This window comes from Gymnoscopelus braueri (assembly GCF_963280865.1).
Source record: "Gymnoscopelus braueri genome assembly, chromosome: 2".
NCBI lineage: Eukaryota > Metazoa > Chordata > Actinopteri > Myctophiformes > Myctophidae > Gymnoscopelus > Gymnoscopelus braueri.
Genome location: NC_137604.1, coordinates 13894015 through 13913646, shown reverse-complemented (window position 1 = coordinate 13913646; position 19632 = coordinate 13894015). Strand labels below are relative to the sequence as shown.

The 19632-nt window shown below is 45.1% G+C and overlaps 1 pseudogene across 1 annotated transcript; it reads left to right on the top strand.

Annotated features, from left to right (window-relative positions):
* The first annotated feature begins 8872 nt into the window (after positions 1 to 8872).
* On the top strand, positions 8873 to 10643 carry LOC308094262 (cytidine monophosphate-N-acetylneuraminic acid hydroxylase-like; annotated as a pseudogene). The gene has a single exon. The product of its transcript is annotated as a cytidine monophosphate-N-acetylneuraminic acid hydroxylase-like (transcript).
* The last annotated feature ends 8989 nt before the right edge of the window (positions 10644 to 19632 follow it).

Sequence of the window (19632 nt, the reverse complement as noted above, 5' to 3'; positions counted from 1 at the left end):
TTGGAACTGGAACACAATAACAATTTAAGTTGATAAATGGGTACTCTCTCCTGATTGGCTGAACGTTCGCAACCCACCTGAAAATGTATTTTCTGTTTATTAAAGAGCTGGATAGACAGGGAGACCCCTGTTACTGAACAAACCCTCTATAGCATTTATCACTATCAGAAAATAGTGCTTTAACCTTCTAACAAAACTTTGTTTTAACCATAAAACAACATTTTATACAGTAATTTCATGTTTTTAAACATTTGACAAAATAGCTGATCTACAAGCTCACATCAAGTCTTCCTATAAGGCCTCTTATTTGTGTCAAGACTGTTGATTTTCATTCCGAAACTAACGGTACATACAAGTTATAACTTATACTGTTCGGGTTTAATCTTTAGATTTGTACTTTTTTAATTAACCGCAACATGCACTAGGTTGTCTTCCAGGCTTGTGACGCAGGTCCTCATGGTTGGCTAGCTGTAAGGAACAGCACTGCGGTGGGCTTTTGTTTTACCCTCATTGTAAACACTTCAGTTAGCGTTCAAGGTCCACTGGTGACACAGTGTCTTCAAGTGTCAGTGTGTCACAGCCACGTGACAGCTCCATCAGTCCACTTTGAATGACACTTGACTCTGGCTGATGATGTGTTTGCAATGCAAATATAAGTGGGGTAAAGTAACTAAGTACATTTACTCAAGTACTGTACTTTAAGTACAATTTTGAGGTATTTGTACTTTACTTGAGTATTTCCAATTTCCAATACTTTTACTTCTACTCCACTACATCTCGGATCCAAATATTGTACTTTTACTCCACTACAATTATTTGAAAACTTTTAGTTACTATTTACTTAGCAGATATAAGTTATTACATTGTAAAACATACATTAACCATTTTAGCCCTATTTTATACATAGGCTATTTCAAAATAGCCGATCTACAAGCTCACAACGCGTCGCATCGCAACACGTTGTGAGCTTGTATAGATCTGCTATTTTGAAACATTTTTGTACTTTTACTTTTGGTACTTTAAGTATATTTTGGCGCTAATACTTTTGTGCTTTTACTCGAGTAACATTTTGGACACAGGCCTTTCACTTAGTATTTTTGTATTGTGGTATTGGTACTTTTACTTAAAATATCTGGGTACTTCTTCCACCACTGGCAAATATGAGGCTCTCTGGACAAGAGTCCAATTACCTTTTATCACCAAATGAATCTATAACTCTAAATCAGCTTTTTTCAAAGTGGGGGTCCAGGGACCCTCAGGGTTCTTTGAGGGGTTTTCCAAATGGACCCTTACAGGTCTGTAACTCTGAGAGTTATGGGGGGGGGGGTCCTTGAAATGAAAAAAGATTGAGAACCACTGCTCTAGATGTAAAAACACAAACAAACGAACAAAAAAACAAACAAAATGTTTACATGCATAGGCCTGTGCGATAAAAGTCACACATTGCACCTTTAAACTGTCTAGCAAAGCATTTAAAGAGCTGGTGCCATGTTTTTGCACTTTTTCTGTTTTTCATGTGTCTATGAGGTTGATAGAATTTCATTAAGCCCCCCGGTGGTGTTTTTATGGTGTTTTATGTCTTCTCTGACTATTTGGAGTTTCTTCCTGGAGGCTGAAACCTTGAGGGTCAAACGTGCCAATAGAGAAACAGCGCTTTAGTGACATCACAAAGCCATACCCTCCCCCTCATTATCATAACACAACAGGTGTGGGCATGAGGAGGTGGAGGGACTAGGACAGGTGGGTGGTGCTAAGGTGGTGGAGGAGGTGCTAAGGTGAGAACCAGGTATACTTAATGAACTGGAGGCGTGTCCACATAAAAACAACATTTTAACACTTACTGTACACTTCCTTACATAATCCTAATACCTTATGATCAGGTTTTAGGGTTGAAAAATATCATGGCACCCCATCTTTAACTAGTGCAGAACACAGCTATGTTTGTCAGCCGTTTATTCACCTGCCATTTGATTGCACGTTCATTTTTACAACTCAACTGCAGAATTAGATTGCTCAAAGGATACATTTCTGCCCGCTCGTCTCCTCCATCCTCCAGACGTCATGTTATATTGGACGCTGTATTTCTCTTTAAATATGCTTAGGTATTGAGTTGTTTGACATGCATTCTCACGTTTTTAATGCTCCAAAAGTTAATTTCTTTAGAACGAACATACGACTTTTCGACCCTTTCGGTCTTTTTCAAGTATGCATATCAGATAAGATAAGGTCCTGTATAAATGTATAGGCTCATTTAAAAGTTGCTGCTGTAAAGTTTTACTAAAAACTAAAAATAAAATATCAACATTTTGTAACTGAATTATTTTTAAAGCAAGGACCTTATTGTACAGTAGTCTGGCATGTTTACAAAATTCATGCAGTTTTAACATAATTCAGCACTATGTGTTTCAAGTTTCAATTCAATGGTACTATGTGTGGCCCTTCACTCACTTTATCCAAGTCAGTATGGCCCTCTGGAAATAAATGCTGCCCATCCCTGTGTTAGAAACACGTCCGTTGTTCTGTCTGCGGAGAGGTAAATAAACTACGTGAAAAGGACATTCTTACTTGAAAAGGGTCGAAACGTCTTATACTATCTGCTGTTTGTTATAAAGAAATAAACCTTTGGAGCATTAAAAAAGTGAGTTGCGAGCCCCGCTTTGTTCTTATGTTACTGCTCCTACAGTTAAAGCTCAGCACCAAAGAACGGAGGAGGTGCGTTAGTTGTTTTTCTGAATATTTGACATGCATTCTCCCACACCAATGCACAACTAATCTCTCAAGACAGATTCAAGGCAGAAAAGGGCACTCTTTTTTTTTTTTTTTACTATGGGTTCCCTGATTGATGCACGACAAACAGATTGTGTAAATAAAGATCAACCCATTGTCTAAATGTTTGCTTCAGGAGCATGTCATGTCTTACCAGTCCTCTGTGTCATGTTGTTCGTCAGTCATTGTGTCTATTTAAACTACCCTGTGTTAATGTAATGTAATTCACTGTGCGTGTACAACAGTCATGGTTTCTTGTGTATTCATTTATTGATAATTTCTCGGAGAGCTTAATCTTCTAGTGTGTATTTCCCAGTGTTCTCCTCGTGCTTATTGTCTCCGCCAGGCCGAAAGGCATGGCGAGAGAGTATGTTTTACCCCCCGTCCGTCCGTCCGTCCGTCCGTCCGTGTGTGTGTGTCCGTGTGTCCATCTGTCTGTGAGCAGCTAATCTCCGCCACCGCTGGCCCGGTCGCTGCGAAACTGTGCACACACACTCCCTGGATGCCAATTCAGAACCTCTGCCCCAATTTTTTGACTAGTAAGTAGGAGTAATGGAGTAATTGCAGTGGAGTACTTGTAACAGATCTGTTACAAGTAAAAGTCCGGAATTCAAAATGTACTTGAGTAAAAGTACAAAAGTATTGGTATCAAAATGTACTCAAAGTACCAAAAGTAGAAAGAACTCACTATGCAGAATGTCCCATTTCACAAAGTTTTCAAAATGTATAAAATGCATACAAATATTTTGAAAATCTACAAGCTCACAATGCGTCGCATCGTGACACATTGTGAACTTGTGGATCGGCTATTTTCAAATGGCCGAAATGTATATATGGCTGAAGTGTTTTTTTAACTAGTAACTAGTAACTAAAGTTTTCAAATTGCAGTGGAGTAAAAGTACAATATTTGCCTCTGAGATGTAGTGGAGTAGAGGTAAAAGTAGGCTGAAAATTATAAATACTCCAGTAAAGTAAAAAATACCTCAAAATAGTACTTAAGTGCAGTACATGCGTGCATGTACTTACTTTACACCACTGCTTGCTTAAAGGGATATTTCACTTTTAAAAAAACGTTTTTTTAAAAACATTTATTTACATTTTGCTTTATTGTATTTAATTTGTTTTTCATTTTCCAAAACATTTTTTTTAAATAAATGAAAAAAGTAATCGAAAAAACACGGCCCCCTCGCGTATTAGGAGGGCAGGGTGAGTCACCAGAACCAAGGACGGGTGTTTTTGATGAATCTAACATGGTTAAAATGGAGTTTGAAGTTATAGTGGGTTTGTATAGGAAGGGGGCGTGTCTGATAAAATGAATATCAAATATTTAAATACTGAATCGAGCAACTTAAAACCGGTCTGGGGGCTGACAAAAGCCTGAGTAGAAGATAAAATGACCCAAAGATTTTTGGAAAGTGAAATATCCCTTTAAGGGTCCTGCCTCTGCTTTGCTGTCCTTCACGCTTTGGGTCCTTCACTCCTGTCTTCTACCGTTCTACCGTGACAACCGCCCAGTACAATGCGGACAGAGGAGCTCAACTAAGTTGAAAGAACTACCATAGTCACAGCTTCCACCCTCTTGTTTACAATCAAGATCATCTCTTCACAGGATGCACAACACCACATTTGTTTACATTCAAGAAGTTCCCAAAATCTATACGTGCAACCCTTGACCCCCAGAAATGGGGAACTCATAGTGCAGTTTATATAGAACTGCAGGCATATTTGCCAATGGGCTACACTAATGTGATTAATGAACCGAGCATATGACACCTTGTGGAATGTATATCAAGTCAACATAATATCAAAAGTCCACATTGAGTTTAACAATCAAGTGAGTGGGCTTTGAAATTTCAACTCAGTATGCTTCTCAATGGATGGTTTTTGATACACTGTACCAGCGACCCTAAACCCATATCCACTTTGATGAGTTTAAATGATAGAAGAAAAAAAGTCCCACTGTGTGCAGTGAGTCAGTATTGAAACAAATGCAGTCAGGTAGTCATCAATCATAGAACCGCAATTCCGTTTATTACCTCCAGGTTAGAGAGCAGAAGTTGTGTGCATATTAACTTGTGAACGAGAGAGAGAGAGAGAGAGAGAGAGAGAGAGAGAGAGAGAGAGAGAGAGAGGCGAGTGAGAGCATCATTGTATTATGCTTAGCTTGACTGCTCTTTGCACATTTGATTGAACACTAGTGCTATTGATTAGATATTGTATCTGCCCATTATAACTGCACACGATTCGTTACATTACATCCAATCTAAATCTTGTTTTTGCTTCCCTCTGGGCATCTTTCTTTGTCACGTGACGTCACAGGTTTACAGGTGTGAAGAGGTGGGTGAAATTATGTTATTTGTGTGCGGTCCATCATATTTTAGTATTCCGTGAGAAGAGAGAGGATAGCGCTAGAGTGAGAGCAGGTGAGAAAAGAGAAAAAGACAGGTGAAGGAGAAACAGTTTAAATAAACAAATAAAGATACTATTCGTACATATGCAGATAGCCTGTCCGTATGTGATAGCAGGTGTATGTACTGTCGGCTCCATGATGTTTAGAACATTACCATAATATGCAGGTGTGTATGTTCTCTTAGAAACATTAGAATCAGAATCAAGAAGGTTTATTTGTCACTAACGTATACAAGTACAAGCAGCGAAGTGTTGTTGGGACTTGAGAATTGTGCTTACATTCTAACCTAACGATATTAAAGCAAAAAAGAAAATGTTAATATAATACAATGAGAAAACAAATATAGGTTCTTGTCTTAGACAGGTAAAATAGCTTATAAATTAGCAGCAATTCCAAAAATGTGCAGGTACACATAATCAATAGCAGCAGCGTCTCAATCGAATATGCAAATGAGTCAAGCATGAGAGTGAGAAAATAGCCAGCACACAATAAATGTCCTTTTCACATTTATTTACCTCTCCACAGACAAAACAACGGACGCGTTTCAACCTAACACAGGGATGGGCAGCATTTATATCCAGAGGGCCATACTGACTTGGATAAAGTGAGTGAATTTGGTAGACATGCCAGACTACTTTACAATAAGGTCCTTGCTTTAAAAAATAATTCAGTTACAAAATGTTGACATTTTCTTTTTTCTTTTTTTTTACAGCTGTACTTACAGTACTGTATCACTCTGGTGCACTCTGGAATTATAATAAAAACATAAAACAATCCACGTCAATGCCGTATCAACTTTTAAATGAGCCTATACATTTATACAGGATCTTATCTTATCTGCACCACTCCGTAGGTCACTGATCAAACACATTGCATTATGTTATAAATATGGACTCAAGGTTGACTGTTTTACTGTTACATTATAAACATAAAACATCTGAGTACATACGGATGTAGGGATGCAGGTATAGTACTCAAATGGTAAATATTAATTACTATTAATTGGAGTCGGGTTAAATTAATTTGTCTCAAAACCATTGACATGGCAGCCTTTTAGAATGTAGATTTGTGGGGGGGGGGGGGGGGGGGTCATTTAGTTTTTCTTTCAGGACTTGGCGGATGGATTGAGATGGGCAACTCTCTGCCGGGATAAAGGCTTTTACTACGCCTAGAGCCCTTAGCTGTAAGGCATATCAGGCGTTTCCCATTTCACATCATTGTAAACAGTGAAGATGCGATCATGATGCTTGTCCTTCATAATGATGTTTGCCCTGCTCAAACACCTGTACACCTGTGTACATTAAAACATTTGCCACGAACATAGACATGTCTTGCCAACCCATTGAGAGCAAGCTCTCTTTTTCAAGGACGCCCTGATAACAAACATTTGAATCACATTACAATGTCACAACTTTGACAATAAAGCAAAAAAGAAAAGCAGAAGCATAAAACAACATTAAAATAATCGCAAAAGGCGGTGAATCAGACAATAATACAGTGATGGGTGAGATCATCATCACCAGTAATAAAACGCAAAGCACTGTGGTAGACTGCATCCAGAGGCTTCAGTGTGGAGAGTGAAGCATGCATATACAGTGTATCCCCATAATCAAATACAGACATTATTACAGATTGAACAATAGTCTTTCTGCTGATAAAAGAAAAACAGGACCTGTTTCTGTAAAGGAAGCCAATTTGACCTCTTAATTTTTTGATTAGGTTCTCCACAAGAACCTTAAATGAGAGTTTGGCATCTAGCCAAATGCCGAGGTATTTATAAGATGTGACCAGCTCAATTTGTTCGCCTTTAAGAGTGTAAATACCAGTAAAATCTTCCAAGGCCCCGTCCACCTCTACCTGGTAAAAGGATGTCTTTTCTCAAGCTGGAAAAATATTTGTTTTTCTGTTAAGGGCACCCCCGTTAAATGTTTCCATAAGTGGAACCTTTTTATTAACTATTTCAGTTCCTTACAAACATTACCTTCTGACTGAATCCCCCCCGCATCTCCTCTTCCCCGTCCTCCCCCCTCCCCCTCATATACCTCTTTGCATCTCTACACTTTTTTCTTCCACCACTTTTTGCAGTTCTGGCCCAACCGTGCTGTCACTTTTTACGAAACTCGGCAATATGGTAGAGGGTCATGGAAAACGGTGAAGACACGAAACTCACAACCATTGGCCAAAGGGTGGCGCTATAGCACTCAATTGAAAAATGCCAACTTTTAACAGGTACAACTCATGCCCTGTTTGACCTACAGCCATGAATCTTCAATACACACATGCAACTCCTCATGCCTAAAAACTTTGTCACTTTGACTTTTGACCTCTGACCTTTAGATCTCCCACCATTTCAAATTATATGAAAAGCAGTTAAAATCAAACTCCTCCTGGGATTTTTGAGCAATCTGCACGAAACTTTCTACACATGTACTTTGGACCTATGCCGACAAAAAGTCTAAGTGAGGCTTTTATGAGCCAATCCGTCAGCACTCTGCTCAGCTGTTGAGAATGCTCATTTGTTAGTTGCATGGGCTGCTTTGTCTCAAGTTCAATCTATTCTGTTTCTACATCTTATTGTGCTATTGTTGCATATTGCTTTTTGCCTTTCATGCCTTGGCCCTGTTTATCGCTGCTTGCACCTTTCATTTTTAAATTGTTATCCTTACCCATTTTGTTCTGTTTTTTTTTGTACTTCAATAGTTTTACTAACATTGTAAATTTAAATCCTCATACCATGCAAATGTTAGATTATTATTACCATTTCTCCATGTACACAGAGATAAAGGGGGGAAAAGCACAAAAAAAGGGAATACAAATGTACCTATATACCTCTGTAACTATGTAATTACAATTTTCCCTAATAAAAATATATTTAGAAAAAAAAGTAATTTCCTATAGTTTGTACAGTATAGTTTCAATGTACATATCATTACTTTTTTATATTGTACTGTTTAGACTGATGCTAGGTTCTTGGTTGACCTATGATCCTATTACTGAGGCACTACACTGTCTCTATGCATTTGATGTACGTGTTTACCTTGTTTATTGTAAATTGCTCTGGATTAAGAGCATCTGCTAAATGCCTAAATTATAAATTGTAGGTCTGTTTTGTAATTGCAGACCATACAGTGTGGTACCGCACAGGCCTATGAAACAGCTTTTTTCACTTCATGGGAGAAAACTGAAGACAAAGGATTAAAAAAAAGAGAAGTATGACTAAGTTACAGAAGTGGTCAATTTTATAACCAACTTCATGACATCGGTGGACAGGCAGAAGAGTGCATATTCACTTGTGAACGTAAGAGAGAGAGAGAGAGAGAGAGAGAGAGAGAGAGAGAGAGAGAGATTAGCATAATAAGTTAACAAATTCATATTAACATTTATTTGACCACATCTCATGGAAGTTGGAGACGGGTGTGGTGAGAGGAAGCTACACGCACCGGAGGGACCGGTCTTTTGCATCATCACAGGGGAGCAGCAGGTGTAGTGTTCGGCAGATGCAGTCTGTGTGATCAACAGAAAATAATGACTCTCAGGTGAAAGCACGGCAGGTAAATTCAGCAGGAGGAGGTGTTTGCTGTTCCTACATTTGCATATCTGCACCGACAGAGAGACACTCCTCTCAGACTCTGAAGTGGGTGGAACTGTAAGTCTCGCATCATTTCGGTACTCCTCAATCTACTACTGACTGCTGAAATGTCTGCCCAGGAAGCAAAGCCACTGCTGACTCTGGATTCCGAGGCCGTTCGCTCGCTCAAAGACGGAATCAATTTCAGGAAAAACCAAGAAGATGGGAAATGTTACATCATGTACAAGAAGGAGGGCAACGTCCTAAAGGCGTGCAAGAACCAGTGCAAACACCAAGGTGGGTTATTCATACAAGACATAGAGGAATGCGTTGTGAAGTGCACCAAACACACCTGGAAGCTGGATGTGTCGACCATGCAGTATGTCAATCCACCAGACAGTTTTGCACAAGACGAGCTTGAAATTGAAATGTTGAAGGACGGAGGGCTTCAGCTATTGGAGCTGAGTCCTCCAGACCCCTGGCTGGCGGACCCTCGCCCCGTTGTGGAACTGAAGGAGGGGGAGGTGACCGTCACCTACCTGACCCACGCATGCATGGAGCTGAAGCTCGGAGAGAGGAGGGTCATATTCGATCCCTGGCTCGAGGGTCCGGCCTTCGCCAGGGGCTGGTGGCTTCTCCATGAGCCACCTGCAGACTCCTTTGACAGACTGTGCAGGGCAGACTTCATCTATGTCAGCCATATGCACTCGGACCACCTCAGTTACCCCACGCTGAAGGTCCTGTCAGAGAGGAGGCCGGACGCGCCCATTTATGTGGGTGACACGTCAAGGCCGGTCTTTTGGTACTTGGAGCAAAGCCACGTCAAGCTGACAAACATCAACGTGGTTCCTTTTGGCATCTGGCAAAATGTCGACGAGCACCTGCGGTTCATGATCCTGATGGACGGCGTCCATCCGGAAATGGACACCTGCATCATTGTCGACTATAAAGGTCACATGATCGTGAACACGGTGGACTGCACCAGGCCTAACGGGGGGAGGCTGCCCCACAACGTGGATTTGATGATGGGCGACTTTGCCGGGGGGGGCCTCCGGGTTCCCCATGACCTTTCATGGGGGGAAATACACTGAGGAGTGGAAGGCAGAGTTCATAAGAAACGAGCGCAAGAAGCTCCTGGTCTACAAGTCTGGTCTGGTGAAATCCTTACAGCCTAAGATCTACTGCCCAATGGCGGGTTACTTTGTGGAGGCACATCCGTCAGACGGCTACATTAAGGACACAAATGTCAAGAACACTGCAGAAGAGCTCAACGGTCGAATCAATAACAATTCACCCGACATCAGGACGTGGACACCCAGGCCAGGTGCAGCGTTGGATCTGGCCCTCGCATTAAAAGACCCAGACCAGAGACTCAGTGGGTCCGTCACCAATCCACCTGACGGCACGAAGATCTACAAGGACAGCTGGGATTTTGACTCGTATCTGGATGAGCTGAACAGCGCCATCGGCTGTGAGATCTTCGGACGTCCCGGTTGGATCCAGTTCTATTACAACTGGGCAGGTTTCAAAGACTACAACCTAGTTGTACGGGTGATTGAGACAGACGACGACTTTAAGGCCGGGTTCGGCGGCTACGACTACACAGTGGACTTCCTCGATCTCTCCTTCCCTTCCAAGAGGCCTGACAGGAACCACGCCTATGTGGAGATCCGAAACAGGATGGGAGTCATGAGACACGTGGCGCTGAATGGACTCCTGTGGGACGACCTGTACATCGGCTTCCAGAACCGCATCAGCAGAGAGCCAGACGTCTACCACCACAAGTTCTGGAACCACTTCCAGACCCAGCTGCCTGTCACCAGGCCAGACTGGACACAGTTCCTCCTGCAGACACCAGTGCCAAGTGAAAAGGAGGAGAGTTACTGTGTATTGGCCTGATCCTATTGATGGTCGCTGTCAGGTGGAAACCTTGTATGTCCAAAAAAAAACGTTACTTTTCAGGAAATGGAACAAATATTTTCAGAAATAATGAAAATAGCAGATCTACAAGCTCACAACGCGTCGTGGATGCGACGTGTTGTGAGCTTGTAGATTGGCTATTTTTCACTACTTTAGCTTGACACTCTAGTATGATTAGGTAGGACATTAAGTGACTAAGAAATATAAAACTGTCACGGTCTGCCCCCCCCCACAGACCGTGTCTCCTATTTGGCCACTCCCTCTTTCCATTCCTTCTCTCAGTCCTGGTTACACACCTGTCCCCACTCCCTCATCAGCCCAGCAGTGCCATGCCCATTACAATCCTGTGAACACTTCTCCAATCAACCTGCTCCCTATAAAACTGGACTCATTGCACACACTCATTGTCAGTACATACATTGATGTTCATGTGATCTGCTGTGGAGTTTTCTTGTTCTTTGTGCTCCTGAAGAGTTTTCACCTTTGGACTCCCTGATACTGCTTGCAACTCCCAGCCCTGAGTTTCCTGGTTAGTTGTTTTGTGCTTCAGAGAAGTTAGCATTTTCAGCCTTGCTGTTTACTACTGCTACTGTTTTTGGTTGTAGACTTTTGCTTAATAAATATTCTAATTTGAAACTATTCTGCTTGTGGCTCTGCATTTGGGTTCAGTCCTTCTGCTAACCGTGACAGTATGTACTGACCATAAATATGAACCCAGCAGAGCTACAGCTTTTTAACAGAAGGGTGGTTGAGTTTGAACATGTGGTGGTTCGTTTCATGTCATCTCCCCCAAACCTGCGTGCTGAACTCCAGAAGGAGATTACAGTACAGCAGCAGTGGTTCAAAGACAGGCCATGGGTTAGCCATTTTGTCCCCCACCTGGATGTTGTCTGTGGGAGGCTTAATAACTTTGTTGAAACCAGCTCGCCCCATGCTTCTCAGCCAGCTCCTCGCTCTGTAAGGGTTGGAGTGATGAGTCTGCATCCTGCCAGCCCTGATGAGTACCAGCAGGAGACCCAGTATGTGGACTTGCTTTCCTATTTTTGCAGCCGTGTGAAGCTTCCCGTCAGCCCCTTTCCTCGACCCCGCCTGCCGTGACTCTGATCTTCCTGCATCCATCTCTCCTGGTCCGGCTCCAGTCCAGGACCCTTATGAGGGGTCTCGCTTGGCCCTTTGTGTGGGGAACCGTGGGCCTAACCGGAGAAGGCGCGGTCGCCATGCCCCCCTACGCCACCAGGAACCCATGCTGCCCAACGTCCAGGAGTCGCCGCAGCCCAGCTCGCCGCTGCCCAGCTCGCCGCCGCCCTGCTCGCCGCCGCCCTGCTCGCCGCCGCCCTGCTCGCCGCCGCCCTGCTCGCCACCGCCCTGCTCGCCGCAGCCCTGCTCGCCGCCGCCCTGCTCGCCGCCGCCCTGCTCGCCGCCGCCCTGCACGCCGCAGCCCTGCACGCCGCAGCCCTGCACGCCGCAGCCCTGCACGCCGCAGCCCTGCACGCCGCCGCCCTGCACGCCGCAGCCCTGCACGCCGCCGCCCTGCACGCCGCCGCCCGGCTCGCCGCCGCCCGGCTCGCCGCCGCCCGACACCCTGCCGCCCGGCACCGTGCCGCCCGGCACTCCGCCGCCCGGCACCCTGCTGCCCGGCATTCCGCCGCCCGGCACTCCGCCGCCCGGCACCCTGCTGCCCGGCATTCCGCCGCCCGGCACCCTGCTCCCCGGCACTCCGCCGCCCGGCACCCTGCTGCCTGGCATTTCGCCGCCCGGCACCCTGCTGCCCGGCATTCCGCCGCCCGGCATTCCGCCGCCCGGCACTCCGACGCCCGGCACCCTGCTGCCCGGCATTCCGCCGCCCGGCACCCTGCTCCCCGGCACTCCGCCGCCCGGCACCCTGCTGCCTGGCATTTCGCCGCCCGGCACCCTGCTGCCCGGCACCCTGCTACCCGGCACTCCGCTGCCCGGCACCCTGCTGCCCGGCACCCCGCCGATCGACACTCCGTTTCCCAGCATCCAGGAGCCTCCGCTGCCCAGAATTCCGCCTGCCCTGCCTGTTGCCTTGTTGGCAATCTCCGCCGACATTCCGTCTGCCCTGCCGGAGCCCTCGCCAGCTGCCTCCATTAGTGACCTGCCTGAGCCCTCTGCACCCTCGCCGGCTGTATCTGCTGCTGACCTGCCAGAGCCCTTGCAAGCCATCTCCCGAGATGACCTGCCTGCGCCCTCTGCACCCGCAACAGCCCTATCAGCCGATGACCTGCCAGAGCCCTTGTCAGTCGTCTCCACTGGTGACCTGTGTCTGCCCGAGGTCATGGAAGCTCTGGTCCTTGGCTTTCTGTTCAGCTGCTTCCTTCAGCTGACAGGTGCATCGGACGATGGCTCTCCAGCATCTGCAGCATCCACTGTGGCGTCGCCTCCAGCATCTGCAGCATCCCCTGTGGCGTCGCCTCCAGCATCTGCAGCATCCCCTGTGGCGTCGCCTCCAGTGTCTGCAGCATCCCCTGTGGCGTCGCCGGCAGCATCCCCTGTGGCGTCGCCTCCAGCGGTGGCAGCACCCCCTGTGGCGTCGTCGCCTGGGGTCCTATCGCCAGAGTCTGCAGCGCCGTCTGGGGTCCAGTCCGCAGCGTCGCCGGGGGTCCCGTCTCCAGGGTCTGCAGCGTCGCCGGTGGTCCCGTCTCCAGAGCCCGCAGTGCCGCCTGGGGTCCCGTCTCCAGAGCCTGCAGCGCCGCCTGGGGTCCCGTCTCCAGAGCCTGCAGCGCCGTCTGGGGTCCCGTCTCCAGAGCCTGCAGCGCCGTCTGGGGTCCCGTCTCCAGAGCCCGCAGCGCCGTCTGGGGTCCCGTCTCCAGAGCCTGCAGCGCCGCCTGGGGTCCCGTCTCCAGAGCCTGCAGCGCCGTCTGGGGTCCCGTCTCCAGAGCCTGCAGCGCCGTCTGGGGTCCCGTCTCCAGAGCCCGCAGCGCCGTCTGGGGTCCCGTCTCCAGATCCCGCAGCGCCGCCTGGGGTCCCGTCTCCAGAGCCTGCAGCGCCGTCTGGGGTTCCGTCTCCAGAGCCCGCAGCGCCGTCTGGGGCCCCGCCTCCAGAGCCCGCAGTGCCGTCTGGGGTCCCGTCTCCAGATCCCGCAGCGCCGCCTGGGGTCCCGTCTCCAGAGCCTGCAGCGCCGTCTGGGGTCCCGTCTCCAGAGCCCGCAGCGCCGTCTGGGGCCCCGCCTCCAGAGCCCGCAGTGCCGTCTGGGGTCCCGCCTCCAGAGCCGTCCGGGGTCCCGCCTGCAGTGCCATCTGGGGTCCCGTCTCCAGAGCCTGCAGTGCCGTCTGGGGTCCTGCCTCCAGAGCCTCCAGTACCTTCTGGGGTCCCGTCTGCAGCGTTCTGGGTGGCTCCGTCTGGTCATCCTCCAGATCTTTTTCCTAAGTGGTCATGGGGTTCTCCAGGCCGTCCACCCGATGTAGCTTGTTCGGCCATATCCCAGTCCTCAGGCACTCCGCCTGACGTTGCCTCGTCTCAGCCTCCAGGTCGTCCGCCAGACGACATCTCTGCTGCCTCGTCTCAGCCTCCAGGTCGTCTGCCAGACGACATCTCCGCTGCCTCGTCTCAGCCTCCAGGTCGTCTGCCAGACGACATCTCCGCTGCCTCGTCTCAGCCTCCAGGTCGTCCGCCAGACGACATCTCCGCTGCCTCGTCTCAGCCTCCAGGTCGTCCGCCAGACGACACCTCTTCGACCTCGTCTCAGCCTCCAGGTCGTCCGCCAGACGACACCTCTTCGACCTCGTCTCAGCCTCCAGGTCGTCCGCCAGACGACGCCTCTTCGACCTCGTCTCAGCCTCTAGGTCGTCCGCCAGACGACACCGCTTCGACCTCGTCTCAGCCTCCAGGTCGTCCACCAGACGACACCTCTTCGGCCTCGCCTCAGCCTGCAGGCCGTCCGCCTGACGTAGGCAGCTCAGCCCCGGTCCATCCTGGCCGTCTGCCTGATGTCACCAGCTCAGCCCCGGTCCATCCAGGCGTTCCACCTGATGTCCCCACTGCCGCTTCCCAGCATCCAGGCCGCCCACCTGAAGTCACCACTGTCTCTTCTCAGCATCCAGGCCGCCCACCTGAAGTCACCTGCTCAGTCCCGGTCCAGTCTCCAGGCCGTCCGCCTGGGGTTCAGGTTCCCAGACCCCTCCTCCAGACCGGGCCAGCGTGGTGGGACGTCTGGAAGCCGTCCCTTGAGAGGGGGGTACTGTCACGGTCTGCCCCCCCCACAGACCGTGTCTCCTATTTGGCCACTCCCTCTTTCCATTCCTTCTCTCAGTCCTGGTTACACACCTGTCCCCACTCCCTCATCAGCCCAGCAGTGCCATGCCCATTACAATCCTGTGAACACTTCTCCAATCAACCTGCTCCCTATAAAACTGGACTCATTGCACACACTCATTGTCAGTACATACATTGATGTTCATGTGATCTGCTGTGGAGTTTTCTTGTTCTTTGTGCTCCTGAAGAGTTTTCACCTTTGGACTCCCTGATACTGCTTGCAACTCCCAGCCCTGAGTTTCCTGGTTAGTTGTTTTGTGCTTCAGAGAAGTTAGCATTTTCAGCCTTGCTGTTTACTACTGCTACTGTTTTTGGTTGTAGACTTTTGCTTAATAAATATTCTAATTTGAAACTATTCTGCTTGTGGCTCTGCATTTGGGTTCAGTCCTTCTGCTAACCGTGACAAAAACATTGAAACATGGAGATATGAGGTTTCTACCCGACAGCTGCTTTATATTGTGTTACCATTTTATCATGAGATTGGAATATAGTTATTATAGGCCGCCCTGAATAACTGTGTGACTTATAATAACTGAATGCTGAATCTTTGATTGATTGATTGATTGAATACTTGAATAACAGTTTGCAAAAGGTACAGGGGTACAGCTATACAATATTGCTTAAAGGATAACACAAGGGCTTGTTTCCATTGTGGTCCTGTGTATTCAATTCATGTAGGCCTACTACAGTGAGCAGCTTTTCTTTCTTTTTTATGTATTAGTTTTTTTAGATTTTCTGTCTTTATTGATAGTTTTCAAGTGAAGACATACAGCCTAGGTGCCCGGACCGCTACTCCAGCGATCCGGGCCAGTGAGTAGCTTTTTATGGGGATAACCAGCATTGTTGTCAAAGCTTCATAATCTAAAGTGAAGTAGACCTGAAGACAAACCCACGACATGTACAGTATATTATTGCAGCTGTTCCAGTCACGTACCATACAATTCAGTTGACAAAAAGAAGTGCATATGACTGGAGAGTTTTCACTTGGTATCTGGATCGAGTCTGTAACAAAACTCTATACATACTGTACATACATGTACTGTATACATAACATAACATGCTCTTTGGGGATATTAATTTCAGGTGACTTGACTGGTGATGTGTATATTGTATGTTGTTCTTGGCTTGTTGTGTGATGTGTAACAAAAACTAAAAATGGGTGACATTATATGCGATGACCTTTGCCATATACTATTTAAATGTCCCCAACAAAAAAGTATGAACTAAAGGGGAAAAAAGAAAGCTATTTGGTGTCACAGTGTCAGGTTCAATAGCCTATTTTGTTTAAGCACTGGTGACATCCAAATGACAATCCTGGGGGCGCGCCCTTGTTTGTTATTCATCCTCAAAATCATTCAGTTCAGTGAACCATTCAGTTTAGCTAATTATTTAGTTTGATGGTTTCTTAATGTGATAAAAAAAAAAAGACAGACAGATCCTCTTCTATACGGCTCACTTCTGTGGAGCCATGCTATAAACATGTGGTGGTGAGTTCTAAGGTACTGTAGTTTGATGTCTGAGGGAAACACCTTGCCATAGCATAGATAGAGGGTCTTTTTTGTCACCTTGTAATGCAACCCACGAAATGCAACCTCTTGCGATGCCATTGGTTTACCCCTCTCTGTACACTCTCCTCTCTGAAATAAAAGCATAGAAATGTCACTATGTCATAATAAAATAATAATACCAACTGAAATGAAGCAGTAGTCGAGGAAGAACTCAGATTTACTAAAGTAAAAGTAGCAATACCACTTAGTTACAAGTACTGTACAGTTTTGAGGTACTTTTACTTTACCGGAGTATTTCCAATTGTCTACTCCACTACATCTCAGAGGCAAATATTGTACTTTTACTCCACTACAATTTTTTGAAAACTTTAGTTACTAGTTACTTTGCAGATATAAATTATTACATTATAAAACATACATTAACCACTTTAGCCCTTTTTTATACCTAGGATATTTGACAGTAGGCGATCTACAAGCTCACAATGTGTCACATCGCGACGCGTTGTGAGCTTGTAGATCTGCTATTTTCAAACATTGTTGTACTTTTACTTTTGGTACTTTAAGTACAATACTTTTGTACTTTTACTCAAGTAAATTTTGAATTCCGGACTTTTACTTGTAACAGAGTACTTCTACATTGCAGTATTGATACTTTTACTTAAGTAAAACACTTGACTACTTTTTCCACCACTGCTATCAACAGTGGCCTTCTGAGGTTAAAAATGCATTTTCATCAGCAGCCCTTAAAACATATTATCTGGCGCCGTCTGCTGGCAGAACTGAGAACAAGTGAAATCCTGATGAGGATTGGAAAATGGCACAGCCTCCATCTGTTTATTCTCCATCCTTCAAAGATAAGAAAGAAAGTAGGCTATCTATCACATTGTATAACACCCCGTGTTATACTGGCTGCCAGCAAGCAATCTGGCGACTACACTTTTTTTTATTTTAATTGTGCAATTTTTAATACATTTCAAGTTCAAATGAGCCCCATGGTTATTATACCATTTTGCCATTTGTAAACTAGATCAGAATGTTTGTAAATACACACGTAGAGTGGCATTTTTGGTAGAATGTATACACACAATATAATAATGTCCCCATGTCTAGTTTGTCAACCTGTGGATATTTAGAACAAATATTTGTAATTCTAATTTCTAATAATAATTCAATCATTATTCAACTCCAATCCCCTTTGGTGGACTTAGCTGGTTTAGCAGAAAGTTTGAGGATCCAATGGAGTTAGCTGGTTTTGTCAGAAGCACCAATATATATATATATATATGTGTGTGTATATATATATATATATATATATATATATATATATATATGTGTATATATATATATATATATATGTATATATATATATATATATATATATATATATATATATATATATATATATATATATATATATATATATATATATATATATATATATATATATATATATATATATATACACACAACCTCATTGAGAGCTTTGAGGTCCATTCAGCTGTTCTTATCAATGATGAACTAAACCTCCTAACTCCACTTTTTTTTCTCCTCCTGAAAAATGTACATTTTGGAGCTGGTTCCTGCCCGACAGCAGAGATATATATCATACAATAATAATATTCTGCCTCTCAGAAATCCTGATATGATATTTTGGCCATATTGCCCACCCCATATGAATAGTTATATCAGCATGCCCAATTGCCCATATATGGGCAATTTGGCATACTCATGACATACTCATGATATAATCATGACATCAGGGATCTCCATACGTGGGAATGAAAGGGACAAGGACTGACAAATACAGATATCTCCTGACAAATACAGATATCTCCTGACAAATACCGATATCTCCATATATGGCCATAATAGGAACAAGGACTGACAGACAAACACATCTCCATATAAAAAATGGCTTATCATCTCCATATCTGTCTCCATATATGTCACATCGCCAGTGGCACGTAGGTGTCGAACTCTAGAGTGGCCCAAACTTCTAGTTCCATACAACCTTCAATATCCAGAGCTGTTTCTCGTAAACCATGCAGTTATCGCATTTGGTATGTGGGTTCAGAATCACTACATGTTAGGTATAAAAAAATAGACTTAATGGTCCCATGGTGGCGCAATAAGAACCAACTTAGCATTTGCACTTGTAACAACTAGCACTAAATACTTGGTTGTACGACAAATAGTAAAGAATTGTAAATCTACAAGATCACACAGATCGACAGATGAGATTGCAAAACATTGTGAGTGTGTAGATCTGCAATTTTTCTGCAAGTAAAAGCTCCACACAGTTTTTATTTAGTTTAGTTTTTTATTCAAAATGAAAGCCCCTCACATATATATATATATATATTTGTTTAACAAAAGCACCCGTTTTTGCCACAAAAAGCCACAGACCTGACATGACACCAAAATCAAAAACAAAAATACATACATAAAAACCTATAAAGATGAGAGCAATGTCCACCACTCAGCCTACCCCTGGCCTAAAACTCCTGATTAAGCCTCAATGTCGTCTGATGGACAAAGGACCTCTTCAGTTTGACCTTATTGTATGTTGGAACACCGTATCTCCTTCCTGAAGGCAGCAACCTTTATTCTCTATACAAAACATGGCTCTTTAAGATAAAATGTATATGTTTCAAAAACGTAGCATGCAATGAATGGCTTTCACATTATAAACCTCAGACACCAACACAGATTGAGCTCAGAAGATGTTCTTTGTCCGAATGAATTAAATTCAATTACACTAGATCCACACAGTTCAAAAAGAAAGGTTTAAACGATAAGTCTGTGTTTGTGATGTCCAAACCGAACGCAAAGTCAGTGACTCACACACGCATGCACACACACACGTTACCGTCCGTACCGTCCTCGCAGTCCACTGCTGCACAGGGTTGATATCCTGATGCTACAGACAACCAGGCCAGTACCTGTATTGTTGCTGGCATGAAGAAAGCTCTAATCTCCGTATTTAAAATGTTATATTTGTTTAATATTTGTTGCCTAAATGTCACCATACAAGAGTGTTGTGAAAATAGCATATCTACAAGCGCTCAACAGTAGTAGTAGTAATAAAATAGTAATAAAAAAGGAACGGTTTTGAACATATAAGGTTTACACCCGACATTGACGATATTTTAGATCTTTGGCTTTGTCTGATGTGCTGTTTGGGCTGT